This window comes from Eptatretus burgeri, chromosome 14, assembly GCF_056783735.1.
Source record: "Eptatretus burgeri isolate ZD-2024b chromosome 14, Ebu_testis_v1, whole genome shotgun sequence".
Lineage (NCBI taxonomy): Eukaryota > Metazoa > Chordata > Myxini > Myxiniformes > Myxinidae > Eptatretus > Eptatretus burgeri.
The window spans coordinates 50633228-50647075 of NC_140974.1; the positions used below are offsets into that span (position 1 = coordinate 50633228).

The 13848-nt window shown below is 38.5% G+C and overlaps 1 protein-coding gene across 9 annotated transcripts in view; it reads right to left on the reverse strand.

Annotated features, from left to right (window-relative positions):
• The window catches only part of LOC147013166 (AMP deaminase 3-like), a 76955-nt gene that overhangs the window by 56349 nt on the left and 6758 nt on the right, over positions 1–13848 (reverse strand). The window contains exon 3 of one of the 9 annotated variants that reach the window (XM_085854789.1): positions 7246–7312. The exons of 7 other annotated variants lie outside the window; for them this stretch is intronic. The gene's annotated coding sequence lies outside the window, so the exon portion shown is untranslated. One more of the 9 variants, XM_085854787.1, reaches the window with a different exon arrangement.

Here is a 13848-nt window from a genome sequence, read left to right on the forward strand (position 1 = left end):
TAATGTGTGTGCACAATTTTTGACACAGCTATAGCAAACATGAACATACATGTACTTGTCGTACTTGTCATAGTTAAATTCTACTGAATTAATCATTCTCTATATCACTGTAATCATCATCTTCAATATCAATCTCGTCAGACATTGGCATCTCCTCCTCATCTACACCCTGTATTGATTCTCTTAAGTCCTTTGGTAGAGCTGACTTACTATACCTCTAGGGTACACATTTTCCATTCTCCAGCCTCCACCCACTGTTCAGTGGGGATGGAATGAGCTCACTTTTATCAAAGTTGAGAAACAGGTCGGACTGATCATTCACTCGCTGCACCTTCAAGTTGTGAGAATCTCTGTCAGGTGGTATTCTTGATGTCGACTTCCTTTTGAGATGCTTCCACTTCTGAGCTCTGGCTTCACTAAGTGTTTGGCTGACTTTGTCACCATAGATGTATCGCATTGTGAAAATGGCCATGTTGTCCAGAACTTCATTGGAGGCTGGAATTTCATTGCCAACTGACTGCAGAATTGGTGTAGCCTCTTGGTACACTTCTTTCTCAAAAACCGATTTTTTGCCATGACCAAAAAAGGCAGCTGTGGTATCACAACCACTCTGTACATACAGCGGTATGATGACATCAGCAACATTCTTTGCACAGAGGGAATGACAGTCAATGATGGTGTCTTTGTGCTTTATTCCTAAAATGCCATCAATCCTGTGAGCAACATGAGCAGCGAGCATCACAACATCAGTATCTTCAGCATCCAGTATGACTGGTACTTGAGAGTCAACTTTGCGAATCTGCGAGTAGATGAAAAACATCACAGTATCTACCTCGATGTGATTGCACTTATAGTAAAACACTTTAACCCCTCTGGTGAGATTCTCGCAGTCAGGTCCGATGGAGTAAATCATTTCATTGTTTGTGAGGCTGGTTCACATAATTCTGACTGGTTCTTTAGAAATACTTGCAACCTCTGTTTATTGCTAGGACTACTGAAGAGGTCAGCAAGTAATTTTGGTGATGGGAAGCTTTCCTCTGCTCTGATGAAAATGTTTCTGAATCCTCCGTTACCATTTTTACTTGCTCGCATACTTCTCTCACTGTCCTTAATAGTATACGGTAAGTCATAAGGATCATTCACCAGGATAAGTGTGGCAGCAGATGTGTGATGCCACAGTATTAAAGAGAGCATGTTTGAAGCATACTCAGACCAAGTGAACACCTCACCATCATGTTTATTCCGTTGTTCAGCTGATGGAAGAGATAACCTCCACATGAAGCCCATGTCAATTATGGCTACGTAATCACCTGGGACATGTTGAAGGCTTTCCAAGTCGAGAACTTCAATCAGCTTTGACTTCTAAGTTTTCCTCATCGTGCCATTTATGTTAAAGATTGGTAAGCATTCATCATTGACTCTATACTTCATTACATCTGCCAAAACAAATTTTTTGTTATGCTTCTCGGCCATTGCAATGATGGATGCCATTACTTTGTTCTCCATTTCTTCAGATTTTGCAGGTCTTTTGCCTTTTTGTTCATTTGTTGGTGGAGGATTGCTGAAGCTTGTTCTAGAATTCTTCTTGACACTTGCATGGAAAGACTTGGTTGCTGAGAACATTCGATCTTTGCAGAATGCTGAGAACTGATTTTCTCCATCATCCCAAGCTGACTCAAAGTCCTTGACAAGGTCATCTGAAGCTGGAACACCAGACATTAGAGATCTCAGCGGTGTGTTTTCCACATTGAAAGGGTCGCATTAACATTCATTAATACACATTTGCAAATCCTGTACAGCCTTTTCATCAAGTTCCAGTCGATTTCTGGTATTTTCACTGTGTGCTTGTTCAGATTCACTGGATTGGGCAAATCCATGCAAGGATGACCTGACCCTGTTGACAATGTTTACTGTACGGGTATGTGTGAGCAGCATTTTCTCATTCTTCAAAATCTTAAGCCACCCAGCCTTCAACTTTGAACCCTTGTTCATACTCATCTCAATCCACAGGTCAAGGGGCAGACAAGAATATGGTTTTCCTGTGGACTGGGCTATGGTGGACTGGGCAAACAGACCACCTGCCATAAACTGAGCCTTGTCTTCTGGAAGACTTTCTACCAGCCATCTCCCATAGTTTGTGTTATCATACACTTGCAGCCATAGAATCATAAGCCTGACAGATGCCTTGAACTCGTCCCAGTTCTGTGTTCTCAAGGCATAGAAATTCATCATTAGAATTTCAGTCATGTTCAGGAAACTCAACCAGAGCCTTGTCATTGGGCTGTCACTGCTTTCCAATCTTTCTAATTCCTGAGAGACTACGCTAAACTTCTGGCTCTCCTTCCAGCAACACATATGCATGTTGTCATTCTTCATAAGAGGTTGATTTGTCCTGAAGCACCTGCAGACTTGCTTTTATTGCATCAGATTGTACTGTGTTGCCATTTTCTGCTCCAGTTTGGATAATTTGTCTCAGAATAAGGGTCTCATACATCAGTCTTCGACACCTCATGCCACGTTTATAGTGCTTGCCCTTTAAAGCTTGGTCCACTGAGCCGTCTGCAATTACTCCTGCTGTCGCTAATAGATCTGACAAGCCTGATGCCTGGAACCGTTTGTTCATGGCAGATATGAAGGAGAAATGCATGTGGAAAGGCCCAATGAAGGGAAAGATGACACCAAATTCTTCCGGATGTTCGTACTTGATCTGCACAATGTGGGCATACACAGGTTGATCACCAATCAACAGAATGAAAGGCATGTTCTTGGCTTTTCCTGCCGCAGCGACTCTGCACATTACCTAATGTACTACCATCTTGTTAGGAGGACTTGGATATGTAAAGAAGTAGTATGGCTTACTTTTTGTTACAACAGGTTGAACTGTTGTCTGGAAACCAGCAAAAGCACCCACTGGCTGTGACTTAGGGGACTTGTCCGAGTAGTTTTCATCAAGCCGCACAAGTGTATGAATGACCCCTCTCGCTGCATATCAGTGTTTTGCAGTGTCAAGTCTAGTTCAGGTCATTTAAAATTTTTCACGTCATCTGTACTTTGTCATCTAGAAACCGGTATGTACTGGACTACGATTTTGTACATGCACTGCAGATATAGACTTGCCAGCTGGTTTATAGAATTACATCCATAATAATAAGTATTTAAATCTGACCATAGTGTAATGTCGGCCCCAAAACTGACCAAAAAGTCTCCGTATAGGCATATATATTGTAAAACGCCCTCTGGTGTTGCATATACATAATTATTATAGTCAGATTTGAAATCATTGACCCCCAAAACATAGATTTAGACACCAAAACTAATGTTCTAGATGAAATAGAAGTGAAATTAAACCACAATATTGATTTTGGGCTGTCATTTTTAAATTTCACCCCCTGGTGGAGTTAGCCCGCACTTTTGAGAGGGGTACCCTCACTAAAATTTCTTTTTTTGGCCCCATTTACCAGAATCTGCATTGAAAAATTGGTCCCGGAAACTTGGTCACGGACTCAATGGTGGGGTCCTCTACTAATAATTGTTTTTATCCAATAGTTGTTATATTTATCTTTATTCAATTTTACATCCTTGACATATTTCTCAGTATCTTTTGCAAATGAAGAGGTTGATTGAAACTTATCTTTTGTGTCTTGATACATTGTATTTATTAAGTGAAAAAAGGTGGAGGATAAAATGGTTTTAAGCATAGATTCACCTATAAATTAAATGGAATTTTCATCAAGAAAATTATATTTTAGGCAAAGTTTTGTTATATAAATATGACAAAAACAACATACTGCGATGATTGTAATCATGAATATAAATGTTATTAAAAAAACACCTTCAAACCAACAAACATACATTCAATCTTTTCAGACATATATCTCCACTTGACCAAGAAACAAAAATTTGTAATAGATTTGATAATGATATTCTTTTTTAAAAATTATAATAATATAAACACCTTCAATCATGCAAACACAAGAACAATGAAGAAAGGGAAGGTGCCACTAAATTCTCCATTGAAAACACTGATGGGGCATGTAAAGGGCATATAAAAATAAAATTATTTCGCTTTCAAGACCCTGGACCATCTTCAATCATGGAAGCTGTTGATATGGTTAAACAAAGTGTTGAAACTACTGTATAACTAAAAACACATTAAGTTTAATGTTTAAACATTAAAAAACAGTATGTTTAAACACACAAACTTTTAAGTTTTATATGGGAGTAAAATTGAATATGGTAAGACAAGGTGATGAAACTACTCCCTATATGAGGACAAACCCTCACTTTATCTCATCATTTCAAGATTTTGTAAGATGTGATGTTTACAATGAACTCCAGAGACAAGAACAAGATGTTGATAACACTGTAGTAGGTAGTGGATTTACCATTACAAAAATAATCTTTTTAGATACTGTATACACATCTTAAAATCAGTTCCTGTTCAAGCTTCTTCTTATATTGATTTACCAAAAGAGATAAAACTTAAGAAAGCGGTTGTTAATCTATCTATAATTCCAGCAATGTGTGTGTGTGTGTGACCACTGTTTCTCGACAACCACTGGTTCGATCTAATTGAAACTTGCCAGGTATATTGCTGGGGCCCAGTGGATGTGCCTTTTCAAGGTTTGATATTAATCGGACAAGTGGTTCCCAAGTTATGGCCATTTATTTACCAACCAATGAAAGGACACGTTGCTACGTAGGCGTGGCTGGGTAGGCCGGTGCGCGGCCGGCCAACGATGACGTCACGTGCCGTGCAGGTTACAATGGGGATCGGTGCCTTAGTTACCATGGCGTCGGAGTGGCAATGGTCAATGGCAGTGAATGTCATGGCAAGCAAAGACAGGGAGGTAAACTTGATTTTAATTTCGATTTTAATTAACTCTATGTGTGGAAGTATCACAGCAGTTGTTACTTCAATGCAAGCGATAATTCATGGAATGCATGTGAACATTCCGTACGGGCACGCAACAATTCCGGATAGTGATGACTTAATGTATTCCAATAATTTTTCGATTTCTTATGTGCATTTATAGATAAACAAAATGCTCCAATCCAGTCGTCGTTTATGAGAGCGAAGGAATGGCCTGTGTGTTTGTTTGAAAGTTTTTTTGGGGGGGGTGCATGTACGGACACGCGGGAGCGAAGGAACGGCCTGTGTGGTTGTTTCTGGCTCATGGTTTGAAAGTTGATTTGATCTTTTTTTTGGTTTGCACGTACGGCCACACACGTACGGCCACGCATGTACGGACACGTGAGAGCGAAGGAACGGCCTGTGTGGTTGTTGTTTCTGGCTCGCGGTTTGAAAGTTTTTTTTTGTAGGTACGGCCACGCACACACGGCCACGCACGTACGGCCACGCACGTACGGCCACGTACTAGTATTCAAAACAAAGATAAATGTTTTCTATGGTTTGTTATTGCTCACTTACATCCTCCACAATGGAACCTGAAAGGGTTGAACATTAAAAGAAATATGAGAATACATTAAATGTTAAAGATTTAAAGTTTCCAATGTCATTGAGAGATATTCCTAAATTTGAGAAAATGAATAATCTATCTGTTAATGTATATGGATTAATGGATACAAACAGAGTTCAGATATTTAAAATTTCAAACAACTATAAAAATGATGAAACACACATTGACCTTCTCCACTTTACTTCAAAGGAAAAATCACATTATGCTTTCATCAAAAATTTCTCAAGATTAACCAAATCACAACTATACAAGAGAAAATGTAAAACACATCCTTGCAAGAGATGTCTCAACTCCTTTCATACAAATGAACGATTAAATCAACATTCAAAATATTGTAGTAATCACACATCAACCATAATCAATTGACCAAAAGCAGGTTCAAACATATCATTCAAATATTTTAACAGATCTATAAAACATCAGTTTGTGATATATGCTGATTTTAAAAGTATCCTTGAAAAGATAGACACTGTTTCTCCAAGTCCAAATAAATCATACACAAATAAATATCAAAAACATACTCCTTGTGGTTTCTGTTATTATATCAAATCAGCTGTTGGTGATGAATACAAGTTCGAACTTTATAGAGGAGAAGATGCCTCAGAGAAGTTTGTAAGACGATTGGAAAAAGATTGTATAAGACTAAGAGAAATAATGGTGAAAACCTGTAAACCAATGTCATTACAAAGGGAGAGAAAAAGGAATTTAGAAAGAACAGTATCTGTCATATTTGTGAGAAGATTGAGGGAGGGCGAAGGTTAGGGATTATTGTCACCTTACTGGAAAATATAGAGGTCCAGCTCATTCCCGTTGTAATCTTAATTACAAGCCCCCAAACTTTATTCCTGTCTTTCTTCACAACAACGCTCACTATGACACACATCTATTTACAAATGAACTTTCAAAGAAAGACATCTGGAGATATTTCTGCCATTCCTAATACAGATAAAAATACATCTCATTCACAAAAACAATTCATACATCTCTCATAACCCATATCAAATTTCTTGACACATACAAGTTTATGGCAAGTCCATTATCTAACTTCGCATCAAATATTAAAAACTTCCCGAATCTTAAATCACATTTCTCAAATCAAGAAGAGATTGATCTCTTATCACAAAAGGGAATATATCCGTACGACTATATGGATTCATTTGAGAAGTTCAAAGAAACACAACTTCCTTCAAGGGAAAGTTTCTATGGCAAGTTGAATAAAACTCATATTTTTGATAGAGATTACACACAAGTTAAAAATGGTTTGGGAGAAGTTTAATATAAAGAATCTGCGAAAATATCATGATTTGTATCTTAAAACTGATGTATTGTTATTGGCTGATGTGTTTGAAACTTTTAGAACAGTCTGTCATAATAAAAATTCTTATGGATTAGACCCTGTTCACTATTACATAGCCCCGGGTTTGGCTTGGAGTGCTATGTTAACCAAAGTGGTGTCAAAGCCACCCAATGCTCGCCTGTTTATACATTTATCGTTTTTCGTTTTTAAAAGACTAGTCTTATAATATTTTTTTTTATAAAGCATTGCAGTGAAGTCTGATCCAAATGATTTTAAAGCAATATATGTGTTTGTATATTGTAATATACATATTACATATGCAAGTAAAATTGTATATTGTATATTGTAATATACATGTAATATACGTATGTAAGTAAAAAATAGTGTGGTAGATAAAAACATTAGAAAGAAAATAACTTGCACCAAAAATTTTAGCATTTTCACGCTCACGCTGACGCTGACACTCACGCTCACGCTGACGCTCACGCTCACGCCGGGGGTATCGCTATAGCTCTCTGTTCTTCGAACAGGCGAGCTAAAAATGACAAAACAAATTTTGGAATTAATCAGTAATAAAGATATGCTTTTAATGATAGAGAAGGCTAAAAGAGGAGGAATATCTCAAGTATGTTCCAAGAGATATGCTAAAGCAAATAACAAATATCTTCCTGATTATAATAAGAATGAGGACAACTCTTACCTGATGTATTATGATGCTAACAATTTGTATGGGTGGGCTATGTCTCAATCTTTACCTTATGGAAAACTTAAATGGGTTAAAGAAAAACATTATGAAAAAGTTTTACAAGACATTGTTGTGTGTGTGTTCGTCTTTCAGCTGCTCCCGTTAGGGGTCGCCACAGCGGATCATCCGTTATGATCCGCATACTGATTTGGCATAGGTTTTACGCCGGATGCCCTTCCTGATGCAACCCTGGTCGCCTCTTACGACACAGGGATAAGGATTGGGTTTCGCCATGATTCCGGGCTGCCCTACACCCTCTCATAGCATGGCCCAGCGCAGAGCACCCATCCTCAAGCGATCCTCCAACCAAAGCCTCCGAGTAGCCGGATTACAGGCGCACGCCACTACGCCCGGTTACAAGACATTGTTGTCTCCTCTCAAAAAGAATTGAATGAAGCTGAAGTTGGATATTATTTTGAGGTTGATTTAAAATATCCAGAAGAACTTCATCACCAACATAAAGACCGACCTTATGCCCCTGATAAAGAAAGTCCAAGAAAAGAATGGTTAAGTGATTATCAACAGTCATTCAATATAAAAGGTAAATCTCCAGAAAAACTACTTACTACATAAAATGATAAAGAAAGTTATGTTTTACATCAAAGGAACTTGAGGTAATATTTATCTGCTGGGTTGATAGTGAGGAATATTCATCGAATTTTGAAATTTAAACAGTCATTGGTTAAGGAAATATATTGATTTTAATACAAAAAGGAGAACAGAAGCAAAAACAGATTTGGAGAAGGACTTTTATAAGTTAATAAATAATGCTGTATTTGGAAAGACTATGGAAAATGTTAGGAATCGACAAAACATAACACTTTCTACATCTTGGAAACAGGCTTCAAAGTTAATTATAGACCAAGTTTTGAACGAGCGGAGGTGTTTGAAGAGAACTTTTGTGCTATTCATTTGAAAAAAGAGAGTGTTGAAATGGATAAACCTATTTATATAGGAACATCATTTCTTGACTTGTCAAAATCGTTAATGTATGACTATTAATATAATAATTTAAAATCAAAGTATAAGGATAATGTGTCATTGTTATATGTGGATACAGATAGTTTTATATTAGAAATTAAGACAAGTAATGTATATGAGGATATGATTGATAATATGATACAAGTAATTATAAGTCAGGTGATGTGTTGTTTTCATCAAAGAAGAAAAAGGTTATTGGTAAGTTAAAAGATGAATTGGGTTGGAAGGTCATGAGTGAATTTATAGGATTGAGATCAAAGTCTTATGCTTTTACGTATATTGATAATAATAACATTGAAAGGTGTGATAAGAAGCTAAAGGGAATAAAGAAATATATAATCAAGGAAACAATAAACTTGAAACATTATTACAACTGTTTAACCTTAAAGAAGGAAGATTACAGGAAAATGAATACAATAAGAAGTTATAAACATCAATTATAAACAGAAGAGATAAATAAGAAAGCATTAGGAGCTTTTGATGATAAAATATATATTTTAGAGAATGGAATCAATAGTCTCCCTTATGGTTATAAGTATAAGTGCTAAGATATTTGGTTGGAAAGGTTAACAGGCTACCGCCATCTTTTTACTGATTTGTAAATGATAGAACCAAGCAATAACCAAACCAAAGAGTGGAGATGTATTCAGCCTTGGTATTTAAATGGGAAACATAAAGAATGTGAGAAATATCAAATATGTCTTATTGAAGAAATAACCAGGGTAAAAGTAGATAAAACAAATAAGCGGATAAATTTAATTACAAATAAGTTGGAGGATGTAAAGAAAAAAATTAATATCCTTGAATGGACTGAAAACTTTGATGGTTATCAATTGAACAATGGAAAAACAATTTACTACAATCTCAAAATGATGTGTGGCTCAGCAGGTGGTCAGACAAGAGCATTCATTGAGAGAAGTTTATCATTTCATCTCTGCTCAACAAAGACACATAAACCAAGAACCAAGTTCCAAAGTAATCTTTGTGAATATACTTGATGGTGATGAATGTAATAGGAAAATTAATTAATTCCCAAAAGGAGAACATGGACAAATATTCATTGGTTCGCTCTTTGAGTGGAATGAAATATATAAAAGGAAAGAAGTGCTTTAATCAGCAAGTCTCAATTTAACATTTGTTTGTATGGGAGGGAAGGGGATAGGTGGGGAGAAAATCAGTCTCCTATTTTGAGCTTTTGAGGCTTGAGCCAGTCTCAATTTTACATTTGCTTGTATGGGAGGGGGAGAAAATCAGTCTCCTATTTTGGGCTTTTGGGGCTTAAGTTAGAAAGTTTTTCCCTTTTCCCCCATTCATTTGAATGGCTGCCTCAGAAGTCCCATTTATCCTCTACTACCGTGGAACCTCCCATTGTGGACCACTGTGGACTAAAAAATTGACATTAATTAAGGACCAGATGAGGAACCATTTAAACAAATACAAGCTAATTAAAGGTAGTCAGCATGGGTTTACCAAAGGTAGTTCTTGTTTAACAAATATTTTAGAGATCTATGAAGCAGTGTCTGATTGGGTGGATGAGGGAATGGCAGTGGACATAGTATATCTAGACTTGAAGAAGGCATTTGATAAGGTACCACATCAGAGGTTGTTAGTCAAAGTGAGGGCTTGTGGAGTGGCTGGTCAGGTAGCTAATTGGATTGCAAACTGACTTTGTGGTAGGAAGCAAAGAGTGGCTATGAGTGGGAGGATGTCTTGCTGGGAGGATGTAAGTAGTGATGTACCTCAGGGATCAGTACTCGGACCATTACTATTCATTATTTACATCAATGATTTGGATAATGGGGTAAAGAGTAAGCTTTCCAAATTTGCAGATGACACAAAGCTTGGAGGTGAGGTGGATAGCAGAGGGGCTGGTGATCAGATTCAGGAAAGTATTGATACTTGTATATATTGGGCAAAAGATTGGCAGATGGAATTTAACCTGAGCAAGTGTAATGTGTTGGGGGTGGGAAAGAACAATGAAGTAGAGATTACAGGATGCAAGAGGTAATTTTGGAGCGTGTCACACAGGAGAAGGATCTGGGGGTGGTAATGGATATGGGAGGTAAGCAGGCAGCACAGTGCCAGACAGCTATAGGTAAAGCAAATAGCGTTTTCGGTTGTATTCGGAGGGGGATCAATTATAAATCAAAAGAGGTGGTGTTTACATTGTACAGGAATTTAGTGAGGGTCACATCAGAATATTTTTTGCAGTTCTGGTCACCACAACTCAGGAAGAACATAGATGCCATAGAGAGGGTTCAGCGTAGGGCTACTAGATTGATTCCGGGCCTAGCTAGACTCAGCTATGAGGAGCGGCTGAAGGAGACAGGGCTTTCTACACTAGAAAAGAGGCGGTTACGAGGAAATATGATAGAGATGTTTAAGATAATGAAAGGTATAGATAAAATAAGTGCAGTTGAATTATTCAACAGAGTAGACAGTGATAGAACCAGTGGCCATAGCTTGAGAGTAAAGAAGAGGAGAGTTAAGATGGTAGTAAGTAGGGGACGAAGTAAGTAGGAAGTCAGTCGTCAGGCAGGGGACTTTCACTTAGAGAGTAGTTAATGCATGGAATGGCCTCCCTGGAAAAGTGGTGGCAGCAAAAACAGTAGATAAGTTTCAATGAGAATTAGATAGGTACCTGGAAGTTATGGAGTTAGAGGGGTATGGGGATGTTGACAAGATGGAGATAGAGGGGTATGGGGATGTTGACAGGACTTTTAGGGAGTTTGAGCATTGATGGGTGATGGTGTGCATGTGTGCAGAGTGCTGTTGGTGGGGGTCTTGTCGAGGGGCGTTGTGCGGTTGATGTTGTGTGTTTTTGGGCAGGCCCATGCCCCCTCCCCTAAAGAAAAGAAGAAAAAGACAAAAAATTGGCCTCGGGGGCATCACATCCTCCCCCCTCCCTCCAAGTCGTTTGTGCGAATGGTGAGTCACCGCTCTGTACTCCAATCGGAGTTAATCGGAGCTCTGTATTCCAGCCAATCGGAGCCAGAGATACTGTTGACTGTGGACTAACCAATGGGGGCTCAGATTACCATTGATGTCATAACTGAGGAACCAATCAGTGTTGATATTACGTAGACCAGCGTATATATGCATGCTCTCACTTCCAGATTTTGCTGTTTTTCAACCCTGAAGAGTACAGGTTGAAAAACTTTGGTTTGCATGTCGTGTTTATTTTCTTGCATATTAAAGTTCTGTAGTACCAAACATCTGTTCCTCTATTTTTTTAAAAAAACTCCAAAGCAAAAGAAGAGAAGTAAAAGTAGGCCTCAACGTTTCGAGCAGCATGCTCTGCCCATCGACAGGAGGAAGTGTCGATGAACAGAGCTTCCTGCTTACACATGGGGTAAACTGTAAACTGTTTACTTTATTATTATTCCACCATGGAAACATTTCAACAGCACTTAAATGACATCAATAAATTTCTTCTACAAGTTTAATCAATATCTTTTTCAAATGAGGGACCCATGATAAATGGATCCGGACCTGAACCAAAATCTAATCGCTTTGTGTTTGTTACACATCCAACCTGCCCAACTAGTTTCGTCCAAATCGGTCCATAACCTTTTGAGATATCATTTTTGGCACTATCACTGAATGGTGAAGAATCACTTTAAAAATTCTCAGATCCAGATCCAGATATTCACCGAGATTGAATCAATTCTTTCTTGTCACAAACCCAACGTGTCCCACCACATTTCGTACGAATCCGCCCAAAACTTTTTGAGATTTCATTTTGAGCCCTATCTCTCAATGGTGAAGAATCACTTAAAAAAATTCTTGTAGTCAGATCCGGATCCGGATCTTCACTAAAATCTAATCGGTTCGTCCTTGTCACACACTGAACCCATCCACAAAATTTCATCTGGATCCGTCAACAACTTTTTGAGATATCCTGCACACAAACAAACAGACAAATGAAATTGCTCGTTGAGCAAGGAATTGCCGGAATAACTTTGTCATATCTCCATGATCTCTGAAACAACAAAAACCTGGAAATCAATTTGGTTCTTATAAGTCGATAGTGCTACTGTTTAATGAGTTATAGCACTTAGTTTGGTCATGATCATAACTTGGAAGCCAATCGGACTTGATTTGATATCGCAATTTGAAAGATTTGACCCGACCGCTAAGAAGGGTGTTGATGTGACACCCCAATGAGACATATGGTTGGATGCAGTATTGGAGGATGCACATTTTGGATTTGGTTTGAAGTCGATATGACCATTTTAGCGGATGTTATTGTGAAACTAAGAATTTCGGTTTTTCGGTGACCTTGACTTTGACCTTTGACCTAGATTCACCAAAAACGACAAGTGTCTAAGTTGGACCATGGCCGACGTCTGTACCCAGTTTGGTCATGATCGCTGAAACGGTGTGGCTGCTACAGGGTAAACAAACACACAAACAAACAGACAGACAGCCAGACACACAGAATGACACACACAACCGACCAACATAATTGCCGAAATCCAAAGGATTCTGGCAAATTAACAGACAGACAATGGGTTTGGGACACAAGATTTTGAAGCAAACACAGAGTTCAGGCATTCAGCCTTTTCACGTGCAGTGTCAGCTGTGCAGCCATTCGAGATAAGGAAGGGGATGGAAGGGGAACATACACTAGAAATAGATTTAACCAGATGCCACCACCAGAATTTGAAGGAGGGAGACAGGTTTGAGAGTTCAGACTTGAGATTGCAAAGATGGTGTTTCCAGGCTCACCTGAGGGCAGACACACACTAGTTCTGAGCTTTGTGGAAGGAACTGAGATTGCCTTCAGTTGGATTTGCCTTCCATGAGGCAAAGGCAAGTTGTTTCAAGAAAACTGCCTCACCACAAGCTTCAGTGTACCATGGGTGGGAGGAAGGGTAGGACAACTGAAAACACGAGGGGATAAATATATGCATGAGGGAGAGCACATTTCTTTGAAAGAATTCCCAGGATGAGTTGATGTCAGAGAAAGTAGAGATGGGAGACCAGTCTAGAAGTTTTATGGCTGCTTGAAGTCCCTGCCAATCGGCCTGCGTGAAATGCCAGACTCAATGGCGCATAGGTGGTTCTCTAATAACAGCCACAGAGATGTCTACATTGACAAGCATATGGTCAGATGAACCGCTTGGAGCAGAAAAACAGCAGATATTTTCAGGGAAATTGGGCAACATCAAATCCAGAAGAGATGGGGTTTGGAGCTGGATATGATAACTTTTTTAATATGCAAAATGATTCTTCACCATTGAGAGATAGGGCCAAAAACGTTATATAGCATGATATTTGAAAAAGTTGTGGACGAGAGGACAAAACTTGGTAAATGAGTTGGGTAGGTGACAAGAACAAGC